Here is a 9,605-nt window from a genome sequence, read left to right as displayed (position 1 = left end):
GTTGCAAAAGGTGAGATTTCATTCTTCTTGATGGCTGAGTGATATTCCATTGTGTATATATACACCACATCTTCTTTATCCATTTATCAGTCAATGGACATTTGGGGTCTTTCCGTAATTTGGCTATTGTTGATAGTGCTGCTGTAAACATTGGGGGTGTGTGCCCCAGTATTTTTGTATCCTTTGGATAAATAGTAGTGCAATTGCTGGGTCATAGGGTAGTTCTATATTTAACTTTTTGAAGAAACTCTATATTGTTTTTCAGGGTGGCTGGACCAGTTTGCATTCCCACCAACAGTGCAAGAGGGTTCCCTTCTCTCTGCATCCTTGTCAACACCTGTTGTTTCTTGTGTTATTAATTTTTGCCATTATGACAGGTGTGAGGTGGTATTTCATTGTGGTTTTGATCTGTATTTCCCTGATGATGAGTGATGTTGAGCATCTTTTCATGTGTCTGTTGACCATCTATATGTTTTCTTCGGAAGAGTGTCTATTCATATCTTCTGCCTGTTTCTTAACTGGATTATTTGTATTTTGTGTGTTGAGTTTGATAAGTTCTTTACAAATTTTGGATACTAACCATTTATCAGATATGTTATTTGCAAATATCTTCTCCCATTCTGTAGGCTGACTTTTAGTTCTGTTGATTGTATCCTTCGCTATGCAGAAGCTTCTTATGTTGATGAAGTCCCAATAGTTCATTTTTGCTTTTGCAGTTGGGTGACATATATTTTGAAAAAACATATAAGTTTTGTGCATGAAGGTAGTTTTGAAAATTAACTATAACAGCAAGAGGGGAAAGAAAAGAAGGGGGAAAATTTAAATACCCCACGAAAGAGCATGATTAGCTAAATTGTGGTCCAGCAACACAATGAAATTACTGTGGGTTTATTAAAAATAACAACAAAAAAGTCTGTTATATGTTAGAAAGATTATAATACAATGCTTAGTGAAAGCATTATAATACAATGCTTAGTGAAAATGTCAGAATATTCAATTACATTTTTATACTTTTACAAATTATCCAAAATTACAGACCAAAACCAGATAGTTACTATTTTTCTGATTTGAAATGTAATATAAAGTAAGAGTTACTGTTTTTTATTTTAAATGTTATATGTTTATTTATAAAAATAGTGAAATAAAATGAAGTACATAGAGTAAGATAAAAGCCAGGTTTAATTCTACCACCTCAAAATAAACCGCTTTCAACACTGTGTATTATATTCTTTTGTTACAGCTTTATTGAGATATAATTAAATAAACTGTACATATTTAAATTGTGTACAGTTTCATAACTTTTGATATGTATCTCCACAAATGCTATACATGTCAACACAATCAAGATGATGAACATATTCTGTCCTTCCCAAAACTGTCATCTCTCCTTCTATAATTGCTTTCTCTTGTCTCATCTTTTAGAGGCAATCATTGATTATTGTCACTGTAGATTGTTTTAAATTTTCTAGAATTTTATATAGATGAAATAATACATGAACCCTTATTTTTTCTGGCTTATTTCAATCAATATAATTATTTTGGAATTCATCCTTTTTATTGCTGAATAGTATTCCATTGTGTAAATTTACCACAATTTGTTTATTCATTTATCTGTTGATGGACATTTGGATTACTTACAGTCTGGATATTACAAAAAAAAAACTTGAAAGTTTCAATTATTGGGAGATGCTGATAAGTATCCCAACTTATCAACTTATATGGCAATTTTTGGGAGGACTTTAGAATCTTCCACCAGCAGAATACCAATTCCAGGAATCTCAACCAGAAGTATATCCTATTCCCACCCCTGTGCTACTGCTGGAGAGAGATCTATGTTCAGGGTAATTGAACAGAGTAATTCTCTCCCCAGATTTTTCAAAATGACAAAAGGTATATATGTCAGAAAAGTCATATAAGTCATGGAATAGAAGTTCAAAAATTTCAAGAGAAATTCCATTTAAACTTTGAAAATATAATAGAAGAGGAAAGAAAGAATGGAGGAGAGGAAATTTTTAAGGAAAAAAGGTAGAAAATAATTTCAAAGCTGAAGAAAGAAATGATTTTTCAGTTTTTGAGATATACTTTGTATCAAGCATAATGTGTGCAATAATTTAACTTTATGGGTGAAAATTTTAAGACATTGAGGATAATGAGAAAATTCAAAGTTTCCAGAAAGGTAAAAATAGTTTTTTTTACAAATAAATAAAAGTCAAATTGACATCACACTTCTTGTCATAAACAACGTATTGCAAAAACTTTGGAACAAAATGTTTGCTATTCTGAAGGAAAATTATTTTGAACTTAAAATTCCATACCCAGTGACAGTGACATTCAATTTGAAAGGCCTACCAAAGACATTTTAGAATTTAAAAATGTCTCAAAAAATGTACTCTGAAAGAATGGTTAGAAAAAAGACCTCCATGAATAAATAAATACACGTATATATATACACACACATACAGCAAACCCATGAGATACACAAAGCAAACAAATAGACAAGCAAACGTTCAATCCAAAGAAACGCGTAAAACTTTTAATTTTAAATAATTATTTATGCAGAATTAAAAAAAATAGCTATTTTTTTAAATATCCCAAGTTTCAGATGATCTCAACACATAATGCAGTTGAGGGACTAGAAGGGTGTGACAGAGACAGAAATTTCCAAGAAGGTGGGGGAAAAAACAGAGTGGAAAATGTGAATGAAAAGATAAGACATATAAAGACCTATCCTAGAGGCCAAATGTACAAATAATAGAAATCTCAGGATAAGAGAACTGAGAAGATTTAAGGGAAAATTATTAAAGAGATAATAGAAGAGAATTTTCCAGCACCGAAGAGAGAAAAAGATCTACACCTATCCTAGAAATGTTCCATAAAAAAAATTTGCTCTCAACCTTTGTGTTAAGTCTTTGTGTGGGCATATGCTTTCATTTTCTTGGGCAAATATTTGGAAATGAAAGAGCTGGATCATATAGTCGGTGTGTGTTTAACTTTTTAAGAAATTGCCAAAATATTTTCCAAAGTGGTCCTTCTATTTCACATTCCCATGAGCAGTGTATCAGAGTTCTAACTCCACCCCATCTCTATGAAAATGTTGAATGTTCAGTCTTTTAAATTGTAGTCATCCAAATAGGCATGTAGTGCTTATCTCATTAAGGAGTTTTTTTTACAGTTAAAAAAAATTTTTTTTTATTAAGGTGTAATAGACACTGTGGTTTTAATTTGCATTTCCCAAGTGACTACTGGTGTGAAAATCTTTTCCTGTGTTTATTTGCCATCTGTCTTTTTTGAGGATGTGTCTATTCAAATCTTTTATAAACATTATTTCTTATTGAGTTCTGAGAGTTCTTTATATATTCTGGAAACAAATCCTTTATTGGATATGTGATATGCAGATATCGTCTCTGTGGTTTGTCTTTTCATTCTCTTATCACTATCTTTAGAAGAGCCAAAGCCTTAACTTTGATGAAGTTCAGTTTATCAGTTTATTCTTGTATGGATCATGCTTTTGATTTTATTTTCATTTAACCCAGAGAAATTCCTGTACAATTTTTTCAATGTTTATTTATTTTGAGAGAGAGAGAGAGAAAGAGAGAGAGAGAGCAGGGAAGGGGCAGAAAGAGGGGAGACAGAGAATCCCAAGCAGACTCTGCTAGCATGGAGCCTGATGCAGTTCTCTATCTTCTAAACCGTGAGATATGACCTGAGCCGGAATCAAGAGTTGGACGCTCAACTGACTGAACCACCAGGTCCCCCTTTTATACAAATTTTATAGTGTTAGGTTTTATATTTACATTTGTTCTGAGTTAATTTTTCCATGTGATGTGAGTTATGGATTGAAGCTTACCTTTTTTTTTTAATGGATATTGTTCTAGTGCCATTTGTTAAGTCTGTATATTTCTTTTCTGGATTGCCTTTGCATCTTTGTCAAAGGTCACCTGACCATGTATGTGTGCATTTATTATTGGGCTTTCTATTCTGTTTCATCTGCTTGTTTAGTTTGCACCCATATCACACTGTTTTGATTACTATTACTTGATCGTAAGTCCTGAAGTCAGGTAATGTTAAGTCCTCTAACTTGGTTATTTTCACAAACTTGTTTTGGCTTTTATAGGCCATTTGTATTTCCATATGAATTGTATGATTGGCTTGTCAAGTTCTACTAACAAGCCTCCTGGAATTTTGATTTGGATTGTATTACATCTATAGATCAATTTGAAGAGAATTAATATCTTAACAATATTGAGTTGTTTGGTCTATGTCTATTTACTTATGTATTTTTTAGTTTTTAGTAGTGGTTTGTAGTTTTCAGTATTCAAGTCTTGTACATCTTCCATCCCTAAGTATTTTATATATATACACATGCAGTTGGTTTTTGTATACTGATCTTGATAAATTCACTTAGCAGTAGCTCTCACTCTCTTTTTTGTTTCTTTCTTCTTTTGTAGATACATTAGGATTTCCTACATAGGCAATCATATTGTCTTTGGATAATGACACTTCTTTGCTTAGAACCTCTAGTACAATGTTAATAGATGGGGGTAAAAACAGACATCATCATTTAATCCCTGATTTTAGAGGGAAAGTAATGATGTTTTCCTTGTCTTGAAATTTATAAAAATTGGTTATTCTTAGAGGTCAGTAATTCCTAGGGGTCACATTTTAAGCAATAAATACATTTTGTTTAATGAAAAATTAGTTTTCAAACCAATTTACTATGATTTATATGAGTGAATGTTAGAGTTCTCTTTTAGGATGAACAGAATACATGTAAATATTTAAGATTAGGAAAGTGTCATAGTAATGACTTTCCAATAATAAACATGTCTTTCCTGTTTAAATGTAAATAATATGTGAAAGGGCTAGTAGCAATATACTAATAAAGTGGTGTTTGTAGTAGCTGAGGAGCACCTAGAGTTGGGCAGGAGTACTGGTTTTTGGGAGATAAGCAAAAATATTTGCTTTTTAATGTTCTTATTCTCCTGGGCAGAAGTTAGTAAGATTTTCCAAATCTATAAAGCTGCACTTTTCTAGGCTACATACTTTAAATGCTGACCATGGTAGCAGACCCTCACTTGAGCCTTGAAAAACTTAGTCAGTCATGAGCCCTGATGGGAAAAACCTACATCATAAAATTCATCTTTGTCCTTGGGGCTTTGCTGTCAGACCCAGCAGAGTTCAAACATTTACTGAAGACCAAAACAGTATTTTCTTCATATGCCTTTCTCATCCTTGGTAACCATGCGGGTTGTCATCTAACAACTAGGATTGCTCAAGCAGTCCTTGAAAGGGGTTTTAGCCCCAGAGGATAAAGAAACTCTTAAAAACACTGTGCTCAGAATTCATCCTATCCACTCAAAACTTCTGTTAGTTCCAAAAGGATTATTTAGAGTGCTGTCAGACATCACCAAGGAGCTATAAAACACGGCATGTAACATGGTGTCTGTTCCAGCTCCTAGAAGCTTGCCTAGTGGGTCTGAGAATGTTAATTGAATGTGTGGCTGTCTTTTATGCCAGAAATAAGTAAAATGAGATGTGTTCTTTCCTCTCTCCACCCCCACCTTATACTTTGCCTTTCAGCTTTTATTCATACTTTAGGGCACCTCCCCAATAGGGTTGGATGACCCTATGTTTTGTTACATCATCACCTTGTGCTTCCCCTAGCACACATTTACTGATGATATTGTCATTGCCTCTCAATTTGTTTGAATCTCCCACTAGACTATAAGCACTGTGAGGCCCTTACTGTATCTAATTTACTCATTTTACAGCACCAGCAACTAGTCTATAGTTGGCACTGAAAAGACGTTTGTTTGTGGGATAAATGTATGAAAGAATAAATGCACAGAACAGACCTCAGGTGGTAGCAGGTTTTTAATTCCCAAGTAAAAGTAGTAAGACAAAGTTTTTCTTGTTCATGGATTGATGAGGGGCTGGGGTTTGAAAAGTAAGTGAAGAAATAGACCCAGAGGTTTAGGGTGAGAGGAAGACAACCATTACTATATAGGTAAGAGGAGCCCACTGGTAGTGAGGTTACCGATTTGTGACTTGGGGTCTGGAATATGATTTAGGAGTGGCTTCTGTAACCTCAAATTTAAATATAGTTGTGCTCTTATCAGTGGGTTGGTGCATGGGTAGGAGACACCATGGTAAAAACTCAATTTGTTATGGAACTTTAGAATATTTTGACAAAAAGGGAAAGGAATACTGCTGGTTTCCATTTGTATGTAAGTACTTTTATTAATTCTTAAAATATTTCTCATCTTAAAAAAGATTCTCGGGGCGCCTGGGTGGCTCAGTCGGTTAAGCGGCCGACTTTGGCTCAGGTCACGATCTCGCGGTCCGTGAGTTTGAGCCCCATGTCGGGCTCTGTGCTGACTGCTCAGAGCCTGGAGCCTGTTTCAGATTCTGTGTCTCCCTCTCTCTCTGACCCTCCCCCGTTCATGCTCTGTCTCTCTGTCTCAAAAATAAATAAACGTTAAAAAAAAAAATGTAAAAAAAAAAAAAAGATTCTCATCTTTTCTCAACAATCCCATTGTAGTTTGGAAAGTCATAGGATAGAGAACTGGTGCTCTTTGTATCTTTACATTTCCTGAAATCTTCATGTGTCTAGTTTTACCCTCATTTTCTTTGGGTTTCTCAACATGAGTGGGTTTTAATTGGGGAGAAAATGGATATAACTGACATATACAAAATTTCTCATTTTAAATATGTATTTGTTATTTACATAGCCATATTAATGAACTCTCCTATTAGTTTCAGTATTTATTTCATTTGATTGTCTTAGATATTTTTCATATAGATATTATATGCAAGCAAAGATAAAATTTCCTCTCTTTCCTAATATTTATACTTCTTTTTACTTCTGTTGGTCTTACTTAATTGCCTAGAACTACCAGAAAGATATTAAAATATTAGTTTTGATAATGGTCATTTTTGTCTCATTCCTTCAGTTAGTAAAAATCTCCATAATGTTTTATATTTAAATATTATGTTGCCAGTTAACTGGATCATAGATTTTCCATATCAATTAATAAATAATCTTTACTTTCTTCTATTTATATTTCTAGGTCATAGATTTAAAATTTTATCAATTGCTTTTTAAAAAATATCTATTGAGGCAATCAGATAGCTTTTCTCCTTTGACCTAGTAATATGATGAATTATAGATTTCCTAATATTGGCCCATAATTGCATTCATTTCTGGAATAAATCCTACTTTGTCATGATGTATTAGTCTTTAAATATCTTGACAGACTTGATTTTTCTAATGTTTTATTAATGATATATGTATTTATAGTTATAATTGAGATTGCCTAGGAGACTGTGAATTTGCCTCACAGCTACTACTCCATAGCCAACTCTTGCTTCAAACCCTGTAGCTCTGAGCTGGGGTGGGGAGGCTGTTTGTGACTTCTTCCTTGGGTTCTGGTCACTTTCTTCCCAGACAGAATATACTCTTATTCTTTCTTCATTTTGTCTTCATCTATTGTCTATGTAGCAGACTTTTCTTCAATCTTCTTTCTTGATTTCTCTTAATTCAGATTACTCCCCTTCCCCCTTCTTTTCTATTCCCTTTGTTTTTTAAAGTAAGCTTTATGCTCAGCTTGGGGCTTGAACTCATGATCCTGAGATCAAAAGTTTTACACTCTAATGATTGACCCAGCTAGATTCCCCTGTTTCCTTTTGGTTTTTATTCATCAGAAATTGAGAATGAGTGGGGTAGGCAAAGCTTATTGTTTTAATTTAAAAGCTTCTGATCTTGTGCTGATTCAAATCTAGGAGCAACAAGCAAAGCAAAGTTACATAGTATTTTCATTGAATTCACATTTGAGACTATAGCATTTAAATCATAGCATAAATCATATAGCATTAAAAATCAGGTATTAGCTCTCAAAAGTTTCATGATGGTAAAGTCTCTGCCTTAGGGAGGAGGTAACTGAACTACTTTTCTAGGAGTGCAAATATCTCAGTGTTTGGCCCAAGATCGCAAATGAGGAAGCTGGCATTCCAAGTGTCAAGTGCTAAGCCTTGTGCCTTGAGAGTATTTTAAGTTATGAAGACCTCTTTTTATGTTGGTACAATAGAACCTTTTATTAAATCTGGTAATTAGAATGACTCACACTTTTGTTTAAGACCTATAGTGTTCTACCTGTTTTTATGCTGTGAAGTATTGTGCTGTAGGAGACACATTCTGAATCTTGCATATGCTTGTTACTAAGCCCTGAAATATCTGGAAGAATGCGCACGTATAATCCTCATACAAACTTTAGCCATACCAGTAGCCAATTGCAGACACTAAGGATGTGCAGAGCTTGTGCTAAAAAACACTTTACCATCTGTACAGTTCACTTTGGGGATGGCCCATACAGTGGATGTTCCACTTGTGGGTCCTTTCTCTGCTGGGTCTCCCTCCTTTTCCTCTTTTTTCTTTTCGCCATCCCTCGGGTCCTGCTCTCTTCAGTTGATGCACCTTGTAGTCAAGGCAAGAAATTCTAATTCTAGGTTCCATTCTGGGAGAGGATCAGGGATCCTCCTGGCTCCAGAGTTTGAGGCTGTTTGGAGTAGACAATCAATTTGACAAACCTTTCTCTGGTTAAGACTGATCCTTTTTCAATAATGCACATGTGCTGTTGAACAAAAGAGAAAGATCCCCTCTCCACCAGGAGTGAATATCTGGAAGTATGAAGGAAATAGAGGGCCTTCCTGTCACATGTTTCTCGTGGTATGGGTCATTTTGACAGGGATTTTACAAAGCATAGCATGGCTGACTAAATGGATATTTCACCCATGGGTCTCTGAGCCCAGGGCTGGTGGTTAAGCCATCTGGATAAGAGTCCCAGGGCTACCGTCTCTCCAAGCCTCTGTGTCCCTCTATGACCTTGGGCAAATGCACCAGCTTCTCCCTCTGTAAAAGGAAAGTGATTGTGCTGTCTCCTTCATTCCAGAGCTGTTGGGAAGACAAATGTGAATGTGTCTTTAAAGAGCTCTGAGCTTCCCTGAGGAGGGCGTTGTGTAATTACGAGGTGTTACTATCACCACTCCTGTTAGGAACATTGAGAATGTGATGACTGGAACTAAATCAGCTGCACCTGCCTGTCTTTTATCTTCAGCTTTAATGCTTCTTTTTGTCTCCCCCGTAGCCTAGAAGCAAATAAATATTATTTTCCAAGTCAGGCTGCCTTCTGGTGAGTCAGGGCTGACACTTGCCTAATACCCTGAGCCTAGCCTGCTTGGTTGGGTGTGTGGTGAAATAGATTCTTTTTATGCTAGATAGCCCCAGCCTCATCGGCATCCAGCAGGGTGACCTTGGACCTGTTGCTTAACCTCTCTAAGGCTCTGTCTTCACCAGTGAAGTTAGGTTACTTGTAAGTATTGTATGGATTAAATGAAATTAATTTTCAAAAACTTCTGGCAAACAACAGGTGCTTAATAAACAATAGTGTTTTGAAATTTTGTTTTCTTTTATTCTCTCACTTTTTGGCCTTTGCATTAATGTGACATGTGCATTTCTATCTCAACATCTTGTTTTGGGTAGCAATTGATATTTTGGGTGCTTTGAGATATGGCATCATTATTCTGGAATATCTCTTTTTGAAGCATGT

This window comes from Neofelis nebulosa, chromosome 12, assembly GCF_028018385.1.
Source record: "Neofelis nebulosa isolate mNeoNeb1 chromosome 12, mNeoNeb1.pri, whole genome shotgun sequence".
NCBI classification, from domain to species: Eukaryota; Metazoa; Chordata; class Mammalia; order Carnivora; family Felidae; genus Neofelis; species Neofelis nebulosa.
Note: the sequence above shows the minus strand (reverse complement) of the source record.